Source organism: Mus musculus, chromosome 10, assembly GCF_000001635.26.
Source record: "Mus musculus strain C57BL/6J chromosome 10, GRCm38.p6 C57BL/6J".
Classification (NCBI taxonomy): domain Eukaryota; kingdom Metazoa; phylum Chordata; class Mammalia; order Rodentia; family Muridae; genus Mus; species Mus musculus.
In genome coordinates, this window is record NC_000076.6 from 14547469 (window position 1) to 14561745 (window position 14277).

Below are 14277 nucleotides of genomic sequence, written 5' to 3' on the forward strand. Positions count from 1 at the left end.
GGCAGTGAGTACAGAGAGACTCATGGCTATGAGGGGGTGGGGTGGGGCTGAGAATAAGTTAAAGATGAGTGCTTAGCCCTCAACAAGACTTATCTGTCATCACCTCTAAGGCTAAGAACACTGTGGAAGAGTGGGAGGAAAGAAGGTAAGAGCCAGGGAATAGGGAGGAGGGATATGAAATGGCATCCTCTGGGCAAGACTCAACCATTGCAATATGAACTCGCGGCAGTCATATTTAACTATCCTGCGTCTACACATGTATAAAGTTTCAACTTGAAAGTGACTATGAAGCCGGGCGTGGTGGCTCACGCCTTTAATCCCAGCACTCGGGAGGCAGAGGCAGGCGGATTTCTGAGTTCGAGGCCAGCCTGGTCTACAAAGTGAGTTCCAGGACAGCCAGGGCAATACAGAGAAACCTGTCTCAAAAAAAAAAAAAAAAAAAAAAAAAAGGAAGGAAGGAAGGAAGGAAGGAAGGAAGGAAGGAAGAGACTATGAAATAGAGAGAAACAGAAGTAACAACATTAGCCAGCGTTCTTCCCCAGAAAAAGAGAATCATCTAGACCTATGTGAAAGTATACTGAGATTGCTTTCAAGGAATTGGCTTTCACAGCTATGGAGTTGTGGGTTCAGAATCTGTAGGACAAGCCAGCAGACAGGAAGAATTGCAATCTGCTGGCTGAATCCTTTCTTGCTGTTCAATTAATCATTAAGCGACTAGTGATTTTTAAACAAATTTTACTACGATTATTTTATTAGCAAATTATAAATATTTATGGAATACAATGTAATATTTTATGTATATAGTGTGAAATTCAGCTAAATAACATTATCTGGGACCTCATTTATGTATCCGTTTTGTAAAGAGGACACTTGAATTTATTTTCATGGCAATTTAAAAATATACAATACAATTATTTTTAGTGGTTAGACTTACTATGTTATACAAATGATCTAAAATATATTTTCCTAGTAAGGAGTGGTGATGCATACCTATAATCCTAGCACTTGTGAGACTGAGACAAAAGGATGGAGAGTTTAATATCAGTCTGGGTTACATAGTGAGTTTAAGGCCAGCCTTGGATCCTCTGTGTGGATGGGGGAAGGTATTTCTATTGATTGAAATACTGTTCCCTTTCATTGACAGCTCTCTATTTCCACTGGTCCCTCACTTTTAGCAACCATCATACTATTCTCTACTTCTTTGAGTGTCGGTATTATAGTTTCCACTTAAGTGATATCATATGGCAATTGACTTTTGCCTATCAAAAGATAAATAGATGAATTGGAGTTTTTATCGCTATGAAGAGACATCATGACCACACCAGGTTTTATAGAAGAAAGCCTTTAATTAGGACTTAAACATTTAATTGGGGGCTACTTACAAGTTCAGAGGTTTAGTACATCATTGTTCTTTCGGGAAGTATGGTCGCACACAGGCAGACATGGTGCTGAAGGAGAAGCTGAGAGTTCTACATGCTGATCTACAGGCAACAGGAAAAGAGAGGGAGAGACACTGAGCCTAGCTTGAGCTTCTAAAACTCCAAAACCCACCTTGCCACCTTCAGTGACTCACTTTCTCGAACAAGGCCACACCTTGTAATAATGACACTCGCTATGAACCTATAGGGACATTTTCATTCAAACCATCTCAATAAGGAAAATAACACACACACACACACACACACACACACACACACACACACACACACACATACATACAATGGGTAAAATAAGGACATTCTTCCATTTCAAACACTAATAAATCTAGAAGATGCCTGCAATGAAAATTGACTTAAATGTTAATCTCATCCCCAAACTAACCTCTCAGGGACATTCAGAAATGACATCTGACTAAATAGCTGAGCACCTGGCCAAACCAAGTTAAGAGATAAAATTAATCACCACGTTAACCGAACCCAGGAAACATCCTAGGAAATGCAGAAGTGGCTGTTATGTGCTGCTACATAATTCATGCGTTGAGGTTTCCACAGAAAAATACCCAAAACGTGAAGCACAGCTAAAGGACCCCAGTGTGCCTGTGCTGGCTATTGGTCAGAAGTATGTTAAGAGCATCCGAATATTTTGAAATCAGTTCTCACAAGAAAGTATTTGTTCTTTATCTTTGGAGGAGCTTGTCAGGGAAAGAGTGAGAGATGTAAATTACAGTCTTTTGATGAAATGGTTAATACTCGGCCATCCAGTCTCTCATCACTGTGAGCTTCTGCACTTTATCCTGGTTTATAAAATAAGGGTACGTGTTGAGCATGTTTCAGTCCGATTCAATAAGCTATGGGCAGAGAACACTCAGGACTTTCTGGACTTTGGTGATGTCACTTGCCCCTCCTGCTCCGTGTATCCTATCATCCTAAAGCTGAAAGTACCAGGAGCACATTCCTTGGCATTCAGCAATCTGATGACATTCCAGACGAGAGGAATTTTGGACATCTGTGTAAATCCTGTAAGGCTGATGAACGCTTGGCTATGAGAAACTTCCTTTTTCTATTGACTGACTTAAACATTCCTGTCTTTAACACCCATTCAGAGCAGGGCCATTCTGCCTTGCACAATGAGTCTTTCAAATATCTGAAGGCAGGCTTCATCCCCATGTTCCATCTTTACTTGGTGTTCATAGGCCTAGTTTTTACTTTAACCATTTAATGCCTGGCCTCTTGCTATATGACTGATTTCTCTCTTTTGTCTCCAAGTAAGCCAATAGCAATGTTCTTTGTCAATGACTCAAAGTTGATCACATACTGCAACTGTGGGATTCTACTTTCCTGTACTTGGTATAAGTATTGCATAGATCTCAGCAATTGTTTACTTTATTAATTGTTTTTAAATATTAATTATTTTAAAATACTGTCACAATTTAGAGTTACCTAAAGAAGATAGTCCAGTTTGAAGAATTGACTATATCACATTTATCTATGGAAATTGTCTTGATTATTAATTGATGTGAGAGAGCATGGCTTATTGTGGGCGATACCTTTCCTTACGTAGGTGATCCTGAATTATATAAGAAAACCAAATGAGAAAAAAATTCTCATAGCCAAGCAGAAAGCAGGATCCTCCACAGGCCTCACTCATCGTTCTGCATTTCCTAGGCCATGAAATACGTTCCTCACTCAGAACTAATGCTGTTCGTGTAACAGCAAGCAGCCTTCGAGTCCCTGCCTTGAGTTCCTTCATCGAGGGACAATGACCTAGAATTATAAGCCATTTTCTCTCCTAAGTTACTTTCAGCCAACGTATTTCCTAACAACAGAAATGAAGCTGCAATGGGTATATTTTGAGATTCAACTTCTTATTTTCCAAAGTGAGAATACTAGTTATTTACAAAAATTTTGATTATGTAAATTCACAATATTTCTGAGATTTTTCTCCCTCCTAATTTCTAAGATTTCTCCTTCTTCTTCTTTCCTCAGCCAATCTTATAGCTGGTGCAAACAAAATGGAGGAAGAAGGAAGGACGGTATGGTTGGAGAGGCAGTTTGTGAGATCTGAGAGCGCTGAATTGTTCCCAAGGATTTTGAACCTGTTCTTCTGCTTCAGAAAGAGACCCATTGATGAGTCAAGGTTTTCAGGGCACTGGGTTGATAAAGACAGCCATGGGCCACCAACAGAAAACCTGACAAGCCTCACTGGCTAAACTGGACCAGTTACTGGGAACTAGACAGGCTGATGTCCATGGATATAGACAAGTCAATTATTAGCTGTCTTCTCTCCTCCTTGCTGAAGAAAGAGAGAAACTTAGTGAAAGCAGAGGAGATAAATTGATTATAAAAGAATAAAAGATCCAGAAATTTCCATTTGGATTTGAACACTTACAAGTTATGATACATGTCTTAAACAATTTCACATATGAAATAAAGTTTATATGTTTTTTCCACATTGATTTATTACGCCTATTTCTGTTGGATTTTACATTTACTAGTTATATTTCCCCTCAGTTTCCCTGCAGATATTTACATCCCCATAATTTACTGTCACTAAGAACTCAAACAACTTATCCTTTGTCAACTCTTAGCAAACATATAGCCCTCTGAATCATCAGCTTTGTCTCTTCTGTGCCTGTGCTCCTCATATGAACAAATTAGTCCTGAGGTACTTTTTGTTGTTTTTGTTAACATTTATTACTTAAATCTAGTGTTGGAAATACTTGTTAGTGGTCTTATTGCTGCGATCTGACAAGACATGACCAAAGGGAGGAAGGATCTTTTTTTAGCATGTTATATAAGAAGGGCTAATGTATATTATGGGAGTCATGGCAACAGGAGTGTAAATAGTCAGTCATATTACGTCAGCTATCAGTAAGCAAGGGACAATGAATGCTGACACTCTGCTGTCTGTCTCCTTTTAAGTCCTCAAGGGTTCTAGCCCACAAACCATCCACAGTCAGGACGGGGCTTTCCTTCTTCGTTAAAGTTTCTGGAAACAGTGTCATCAACACACTGAGATGTGTATCTATGGTAACTCTAAATCCAATCAAGCTGTCAGGGAAGATTAACTATGAGAACTATGACAAGTGAAGATTAACTAGCTGACAACCAGAAGGTCAGAGATATATGAAAAGAAAAAAATGGAACTCAAGGAGCCACTGTCCCTGTCTACTCTGTCCCTGTAGGACAGATGTCTGAGGCTTTTTATGCCTGACATCACGTAGACAAAGCAGAACCAGCAGATTTTTATCAGTTTATAGAGTCAAACACAAACCTTTCCTATTCTAAATGTTATAACTGTAAGGATCATAAAGACTGTTTTCTTCTCTTCTTTTTCTCCTTCTCTTCCTCCTCCTCCTCCTTCTTCTCCTCTTCCTCCTCCTCCTCTTTTATGACTGCTTAGCCATGACAATGAATTGCCTTAGTAAAAGGATCACAATTAACATTCATTATTGTAGACTAGAAGCTTTTATGAATACAGTTTATCCTCTTTTCTTAGTCCTACAACATAGTAACATTCTAAATGGTGAAGATGCCATCAGCCTGGATTCCAGAATGGAGATGACACATAGCAGATACTCTAGCCAACTGGCAGCAAACTATACAAATCACATGTATGGTTTGATTCTGTAAGCCACTAAGATTTGGGCTTACCTCTTAGCAGGATATAATTAAACTCCTTTAAAATAATGCAAGAACTATTATGTAAAGAAAAAATAAGCTGAAATATAAAAACAAAACAAATTAATGAAGCAACATGTAATTGATTATGAAAAGTATTCAAGTAATTTAAAGTACTTGTTTTATGTGAAAAACTATTTATTATTTTAGAAATATTGAGCAACAGATATACCATTGTTATATGATGATACTCATGAGACTAACTGGCAAGGGAAAAGTGCAGCCATGGATACTAGTTTATATTACATATTTGCTTTGTTGATTTGAGTTTATGCAAGTTTTCCTTTTTAGAATGAATGGAGTAGCTCTGTGGAGTCCCAGGAAATGGAAAGTGTGGGAGGGGTGGGATGAAGGAGAACAACAGCAAGAAAGGGGAAGGAGAGATAAAATTTCACATAGGAGACAGGCAAAAACTAGAGCTGAATCTAACTCTGTGAAAGCAATACAACTGGCTTCTGTGTGAAATCCCTTGGTGGAGAACTGAATATCAGAGATACTTTTCCCTACCTCAAGAAGAAGTTAATACATTTTAAAAGTAAAGGTACACTCTTTAAGGCAAAGAACTTCATGCCATTTTATTTAGAACTATACAGCTCAAACTATATTTATAGACCCAAACAAGCCAACTTTACATTTAGAGATATTGGTGCATATTTTTGATTCCTTTCTTTCATTTTTCTTTGTTGATTCCTTTTTTTTTCTATTTTCTTTTTTACTTTAAGGAATCTATTAACAACCTGCAGAGATAGCTATATTAAGTAGCCTGTGTTTAAAATAACAGAGAAATAATTCTGTGAATAAAAATTGGTAATTGAATATAGAACAATGTGATTAGATCTCTGAAGAAAGCAGAATCATCAGCTTAGGGAAGGAAAGTCTATATTCCTTGCTGAAAATACAAAAGGAAGGAAAGTGGTATGCTTTTTGAGTTATAAGAAAGTAGCAATACCCTAAGAGAACAGGGATACAGGGCAGAGGGCAGAGGGGGACGTTGAAAGATTCTTAAGTCAGTGTACAAACTAGAACTTGTATTTACAGTTCTGTTGTATACTGCAAGGACTTAGCCATTTTCTACTAAGTTAAGGACAGATTTGAAAAGGACAGTCATTAAAAACATCATGTGACAGTTTGTTTTACCTGTCAGTTTAGTAGGTCCACAGGGTGGCCAGGTATTTGGCCAGACATTTTTCTGTTTTTTTTTTTTAATTTTATTTGAAAATGTATTATTTTTATTAGATTTTCATTTAATGCAGAAGGTTTAAAGTGAAGCAGATTGACATCTATAAATGTGGCTCTCCTCTAATCAGCAGAGGCACAAATAGGGGAGATGTCAGGGGAAGGAATGTCAACAGAGAGGACTCTTCAAACTTTAGACTTCAGCAACATCAAATCTCCCTATGTTTATGACAGACACCTTCAGTAGCCAATTGAAATCTAGGATCTTTTGTCTCCAGCCTTCCAGACAGAGTCCCCATACACATGAACCAATTCAAACACTTTCTTTCTTTCCCCTTCCTCTTCCCTCCCCCACCCTCCATATCCACCCCTTGCTTTCTTGCTCTCACACACTCCCCCTTGTTCTTGCCCTTTCCCAGTGCTCTCTTCCTATCTTGTTGGTCCTGTTCTCAGGAGAATTCTGGCTAATAAACAGGATGATCTCTTTGGTAGGTGCCTCGGTAAACTTGGAGGAAGGTAATGATAAAGGTGTTGATGGTAAAGGGTACAAAAAGAAGTAGATAGTTCTAGATGGATTTTAGAGATTTAGATAATTGGATTCAGGAGACTAAAGGAGAGAGAGGGACCAAAAAGGGCATTTGAATTTTAGGTTTGAAAAACTACATAGATAAGATGAAAATTCACCCAGGAGAAAGAACAATTTTGGAAGACCAAGGACATGCAAATGGTAAGTTGCCTGAAAATGTCTATAGAAATCAAACAGATCATTGGCACACATATCTGGAGCTTTTACCATGTTTGGGAAATCATCAGCATACAGGTGACACTTCTGGAACCAAGAATGAGTCATGCTCTAGCTGTAGGTACTGATAGAAAAGATAAAGATGCTGAGGCCTTGGCATGGAACCAATTAGCCCTTCACTTGAAAGGAATGAGGTAGCAAAGGAGACTGGGAAGGAAAGCCTAGCGAAGTAGTGTGAAAGTAGGAGTTCAGTAGTAGATCATGCTCCAGGATGGAAGAAGGAGAAAGAAAGAGGGAGGGGGAGGAGGAAGAGAAGGAGGAGGAAGAAGAGAAGGAGGAGGAAGAGGAGGAGGAGGAAGAGGAGGTGGAGGAAGAGGAGGAGGAGAAAGAAGGAGAAAGGAGGAGGTGCAAAAGAAGGAGGAGAAGGGGAAGGGGACAGGAAAGGGGAAGGAAAAGAAGAGAAGGAGGAGGAGTTAGAGGAGGAGGAAAAGGAAAATGAAGAGAGAGAAGAGGAGGAGGAAGAGGAGGAGGAGGAAGAGGAGCAGGAGGAAGAGGAGGAGGAGAAAGTAGAAGAAAGGAGGAGGTGCAGAAGAAGGAGGAGAAGGGGAAGGGGACAGGAAAGGGGAAGGAGAAGAAGAGAAGGAGGAGGAGGTAGAGGAGGAGGAAAAGGAAAATGAAGAGGGAGAAGAGGAGGAGGAGGAAGAGGCAGCAGCAGCAGCAGCAGCAGCAGCAGCAGCAGCAGCAGCAGCAGAAGAAGAAGAAGAAGAAGAAGAAGAAGAAGAAGAAGAAGAAGAAGAAAGAAAGAAAGAAAGAAGAAGAAGTGATAGCAATGGAAGAGTAGAGGACCCTTGAATATGGAGATCAATTACTCCTTTGTAACTTTGTAACTCCAACAGGAATGTGGGTGGAATTAAGGAGCCAAAAATCAAGATGGAGGATCATGAGAAGGCAAGCTGGGTTAAACTCCATTAGTCCTCCAAATTCAGCGCTGTTAAAATTCCTCCTTCTCTTTTAGAAAACTACTGCATGATTCCCATGTACTTGGAGGCCACAATCCAGTCACATTTCAGAAGGCTAAACCTGACACTAGGTGAGGCTAGGTGCAGAGATAGTATGAGACACTGACCAACACTCACAAAGTTTCAGTTAAGCAGGAGGTCTGCAAGCATGGCAATCATCATAAGAAAGTTCATTTAATTCAAAATTACTTAAAAGCAAAGCGTGGCTGGGGTGGTTGCTAAGCCAGCATCACACTTGCTTCCTTGCTGCACAAGCATGAGGAACTGTGTTCATCGCCCAGTGCTTGTGTAAAAAGTCAGGTATAGTTGTGTTGTTGTAACCCCAGCTCTTGGGAGGTGAGACAGGAGGATTTTGGGGACTTCTGGCGGGGGCTAGCCTGACTATCAAGTTTCAAATGCCAAGGAGAGACTGCATCTCAAAACATGAGGAGGAATATCTTCTAAGAAATGACACTAAGGTTGACCTCTAAACTAAAACGGTAACCAATGAGACATTTTATTGAGGAGAGTCGTAGATATGTTTTGCTCTTCCGAGGAATATGCAAGATATTGAAGCTCTGGAGAGAAAAGATGGGATGGAGGAGCCATCCAATAGAGGAACTGGGTAACCAAGTCTGGTTTAGAATTCGAAATCCTTCTCTCTTAGCCTCCCAGGGGTTGGCATTGGAGGACTACAACAGCACAACCAACCTCTGTCAGATCTTACTGAGATGCTGCTAAGTGAGCCAGAAGTAAACAGGCGTGATGCCAAATGATCTGTCAGAAATATGTAAAGTAAATCAAAGTAAAAAATGACAAATTGATCATATTTTTAAAAATTCTAGTAAAAATCACAAAAGTGTGTACAGTTTATGAAATTCTAATAGTGTTTAGGGAGGAGAAAAACACTGTAATCTTTGTAGGATGTAAAAAAAAAAAGACAAAACCTTGAAATTCCCAGTTTGGGGCTGGACTGGTGGTTCCTTGGTTAAGAATACTCCTGCTCCTGCAGAGATCCTTTCATGTCTCTGCCCCTCCTGAGCAGGCCGTTTACAGCTGCCTGTAACTCCATCTCTAGGGGATCTGACACCTCGTTCTGGCTCTGGCTAGCACTAGCCTGCACTCACACGGATACATACACCAAAAACCAAATGAAAATCTGCCTCGCCTTTTTTTAATCAGAAAAAAAAAATTATGACATGGAAATTTACAAAATTCTTAAAGATCCATATGTTAAAGATCTTTGAGCACTTCTCCCCTAAAAGTTCATGCATGCTTAACTTTTTTATGTTATTTTTCTCATTCTCAGTAATTTCTAAATTAAATTCATTTATTTATTCACTTTATGTCCCAATATCAGCTTCCCCTCTCTTCCCAGTACCCCCTCAGGCAGACCCTCCCCTATTCCTCTCTGTCATTCTCCTTTGGGAAGGGGGGAAAACTCCCTCTCTAGGTATCATAAAGTCACCTTGCACAAAAAGTCACTGCAGTACTAGGCACATTCTCTCCCACTGAGGCCAGACAAGGTGTCCCTGTTAGGGGAACAGGATTCACAGGCAGGCAGCAGAGTCAGGGACAGCCCTGGCTCCTGTCATGGAGAAACCTAGCATGCTTAGCTTTTTTTTTTTTTTTTTTTTTTTTTAGAATTAATTTTTTATTAGGTATTTTCCTCATTTACATTTCCAATGCTATCCAAAAAGTCCCCAATACACTCCCCACCCACTCCCACGTTTTGGCCCTGGCGTTCCCCTGTACTGGGGCAGATAAAGTTTGCATGTTTAACTTTTAACTGGATCTTTGATTATCCATTTACTATTTGGCATGGTATTGCCGGCTTTTAACATTATTTTCATTTCTTTAGTAATGACTTTAATCATATCTTCTCTCTGCTGGTCTTGAAGAAGCTAATTTTATTGTTTAAGTTGACTGCCAGAGACAGAGCAATTGGAAACAGAAAGTGCAATCCCTGGCCAAGAAATGTGATTGAAAACATGAGACTTCACTGTTAAATGAGAGATGAGGATGGTTAGGAAAAGCTATATGGAATCAGTTCTGCTTGAATTGGTTCACGAAGAGTAGCCACTTAGGAAATGTAAGCCTTGGTATAGAGGTAAAAAAAATTGAGAAGTTCTGAGACCTGGGAGTAGTAGAGTGAGCCATGGCCTTGGGGCTCCTGTAGAACTGAGGGTCCTATGAGAAAGGTCCCACTTGAGAGCTACCAGAGCTGAGATATAAACACAAGTGTGTTGTTGCTCAGAGGCCTCAAATGAAGATTCTCTCACCATGGGGCAGTTCTGTATCTACAGACTGGGATACATGCTCCCATTCTTGTTGGTTTTTGTTTTTCCATCATGTTTATAATGTGGGTGGCAAAGCAGAAGCTAAAAAATAGTAAGAATAGTCATTAGTAATTCAAAATGAAATCAGTTTTTTTATAGAAACAAATGCCACAGATTCCCGGAGGTGAAGAGACCTAAGTTCATTAGCAGAATAAATAGGCAAAATTTCTTACTAACTCGTAAGTTGAGTCTGTTTTGTGTCTTTATATCCTCAGCACAGAAATGGTTGGTAGTTAGCATTCCTAAACTTGTGGTATAAAAGATTTCTGACATCTCAAATTTTCATGGTTTGGCCAACCCACCCTGGAGTCAGGACATAGATCTTGAACCAGGGGTTTGTGGTGCAATCCCTGAGGAGAGGACAGACTCGGGGTGGCTGAGTGTTTTCACATTCACAGAAGGAACAGAGCTAGGCAAAGAGGGTGTTCAGACCATCTGAGTGTAACTCCACCATCAGAACTTAACCTTTCCTGCCTTTGTGAATTTAGGAGAAACTGTGCAGCTCTTTCTTACGCTGTTTCCTGATTCCTTTGTCTACTGGCTAACTACGTACCACACAGTTATGCTACAATTTCTTGTTTTCACTGAAGTATTTCAAAATATCTTTTTGAATTATGGTTACAACCAAAACTATTTATTGACATTTTGTTCACTTCCCTATTATAGTAAAATACACATAGCATAAGTTATCCTTTAACCATTTTTTTTGCATGACGTCCAGTGGCATTTCATGTACTTGCATTGATATCACCAGTATATCACCCTCTGTGTGTGTGTGTGTGTGTGTGTGTGTGTGTGTGTGTGTGTGTGTGTAAAACACAGAAAACTCTCCTCTTTCACTGTGCAAGGTCATTTGCTGGCATTAAATATTTGAGCAAAACCAAAAACGTGGTTGCAGTGATTGTAACACTGTCTGGTAAATGAGAAAGGAGGGTGGAATTCTACAGAATTTACAGCAAGCAAGACTCTATTTTTTTTTAAATTTATTCACATTTCATCTTGATTGCCATCCCTCCTTCCACTTCCCCCGACCCCACCTAAGCCCCTTAGCCTCTGGGAGAGTGGGTATTTCCCCTAGCCTGGTACATCAAGTCTCTTCAGGGCTAGGTGAATCTTCTGATGCTAGCCAGGGCAGCTCAGCTAAAAGAGCATATCCCGTAGACAGGAAACAGCTTTTGAGGTAAACCCCACTCCAGTTGTTTGGGACCCACCTGAAGACTGAGTTGCACATCAGTTACCTATGTGTCAGGTGCCTAGGTCCAGCCCTTGTATGCACTCTGGTAGGTGGTTCAGAAGGCCAACAGTCAATAACATATTCTTTTTTTTAATTAGGTATTTTCTTCATTTACATTTCCAGTGCTATCCCAAAAGTCCTCCATACCCTCCCCCATGCACTCCCCTGTGGGGAGCGGGTGTGGCGGCAGTCCCAAAGGCGCCAGGGACTGCAGCTAAGTCATATGACTTGCACCTGACTTCCTCATATAAGACACAAACATCTTGAGTGCTGCGCAGGTGTACCAGGATACAGGTGAATCCAATTTGGTGGAGATTTGCCCCTGCTGCCCTGATTAGCTGAAGCTGCGTGCCTGGTGAGGTGGCGTGGCCTGCTGTGCGTGGATGGGAACTGAGAGTATAAAAGAGTGAGAGGCCCAGGATTCGGGGGAGATATAAACAGGGGAGATATAAAAACAAGGGAGAGATATAAACAGGGGAGATATAAACAAGAGAGATATAAACAAGGGAGGGATATAAACAAGGGAGATATAAACAAGGGAGATATATGGAGAAAGAAGAAACAGAACTGAATAAACGTGTGCAGAAGGATCCTGTAGCAGCGTCGTTCTTCCTGGCGAGTTGGGGGCGCGCGCAACAAGTGGTGCCGAAACCCGGGAAAAGAAACATCTTCAGGCAAGAGCGAAGACCCCCTGCTACAGGGAGGATTCAGAACTGCATAACGGGGAAGAAGGGGTTAATAAAGGTTCCCGTGAAACAGACTGTTGAGAAGGATCCGGCGTGGATTCAGAACTCTTCAGCTGGGGAACGGTACTGATGAAGAGAAAGAAGAAAGATGAGGACTGAATAAACTGCTGTTAGAAGGACTGGTGGTCACGTCGTTCTTGCTGGTCGAGAGCGGACGCGACAATTGGTGGCCCGTACGGGGAACCGCTCCCCCACCGAGTTCAGAACTTTCAGCAGTTAGTGGTTGCCGGCAGGGTAAGTTCACGGTGAGTGAAACTTGCGACCCCAGGAGTTTGGGAAGGACCTCGGATAAAGTAGAGGCAAGTATAAAGTTGCCAGGAAGCAGGCATAAAGTAACCCAGGAGTTTGGGAAGGACCTCGGATAAAATAGAGGCAAGTATAAAGTTGCCAGGAAGCAGGCACAAAGTAAAAGTGAAACTATGGGGTCAAGTTAAGGTTCCTGGTTTCAGGACAGATTAAGGAACTATGATAAGCTCAGTGTAGTGATCAATAGATCCTCGCTGTGTAGTTATGCTTTTTTCTCCCATTGACCCTTTGTGGGTAGGTCTGATAGTTTTGGTCTTGTTTGTTCTGATATATGGACTCTGTTACTGTTTGAAACTGTGTGTAGAGACAGTCAAGACAGGTCAGAAAATCCTTATAGAGCAACAAGAAAGTATGTCGGAAAAGGAGAAGGGCTTAAAAAGAAAAAGGAAAAAGAAAGGAGACACAGTGTTATCAGGTGGACAGAAAGGACAAAATAAAAGAGCTGAGGCGGAGGAGGAAGGCGAATTAGCTTCTGTGCCTCCTCCCTATGCCTCCTCAGCAGTGAAAACTTGACTCTCGTATTGACTCCCCAGATGGTCACACAGGTGATTGAGGTTATGGTCTCATCACCACGAGGTATTGTGTCCATCCCCCCTGGGATCGACCAGATCAGGTGTTGATGTGGGCGAGAGGGTCTGTTTGTGTGTTTCCACAGGACCAGACGGAACCTCTTTGGGTGCTGGAGAGATTGGTGAGACGCTACAAGAATGAGGCTCCTGATCCAGTTGCCCCTGTGGATGTGGTGGATGATCCCACAAGCACAAAGGATGGAGCCGAGATGAGAGATCCTTTCGGTATTCCAGAAGCCGATACCAGCTCGACATGACATTCAAATTTTTCCACGCTTTTTGATCCCTGAATTTCCCTTAAAGAGATAGCCCCTCTGGCCATCTATCCCTTGCTTCAGGGAAGATGAGCGGGGATGAGAGCCCTGGGATGTATGCTTGTTATAGTGTGTGTGTTTTGTGTTTGGCACATGTGTTAGGTGCAGAGTGTGCAGGTCCGCACTTTCGCCATGGTAGCATAGGCTTTTGCTGCAGTGGAGGCGGGACAATCTCCTCAGATTTGGTTTGCCGCTCTAAAAGAAATTATGCTGCGTTATGCCGTGGGGTGCGAGGCTAAGCACTGCACAGAGGATAGCTTGCTGTTGGCATCCTGTGGAAGGCACGTCTGATTGCATGAAGGTTCAGTGTCCTAGTTCCCTTCCCCCAGGAAAAACGACACGGGAGCTGGCCAAGACCTCTCTGGGTGATGAGCCTAAGGGATGGTTTTGTGTAGGGCCCCTATGCTTGCACACTGGGGATCAGACCTCTACCTTCACCCATGAGGCTTGCTTGCAGCAATTAAGAGCTGGCCATAGATTAATCAACATCCTGGCCCTTTGATGCACCTGCCGCAAGCAAAACACAATCTCCCCAGGTGTGGCTTGGCATGATAGAGAGGTAGTCAGTGATAAGACTCCCTGGGCATGTCACCAACCTAAGACAGGGATCAAACCAATGCTGTTTGTCACCCAAGGACGGGTAAGGGGCATGGCTGCGGGGGGCTATCTACAGACATTCTCTCTGCCAAAAAAGAAAAAAGGGGGAATTGTGGGGAGCGGGTGTGGCGGCAGT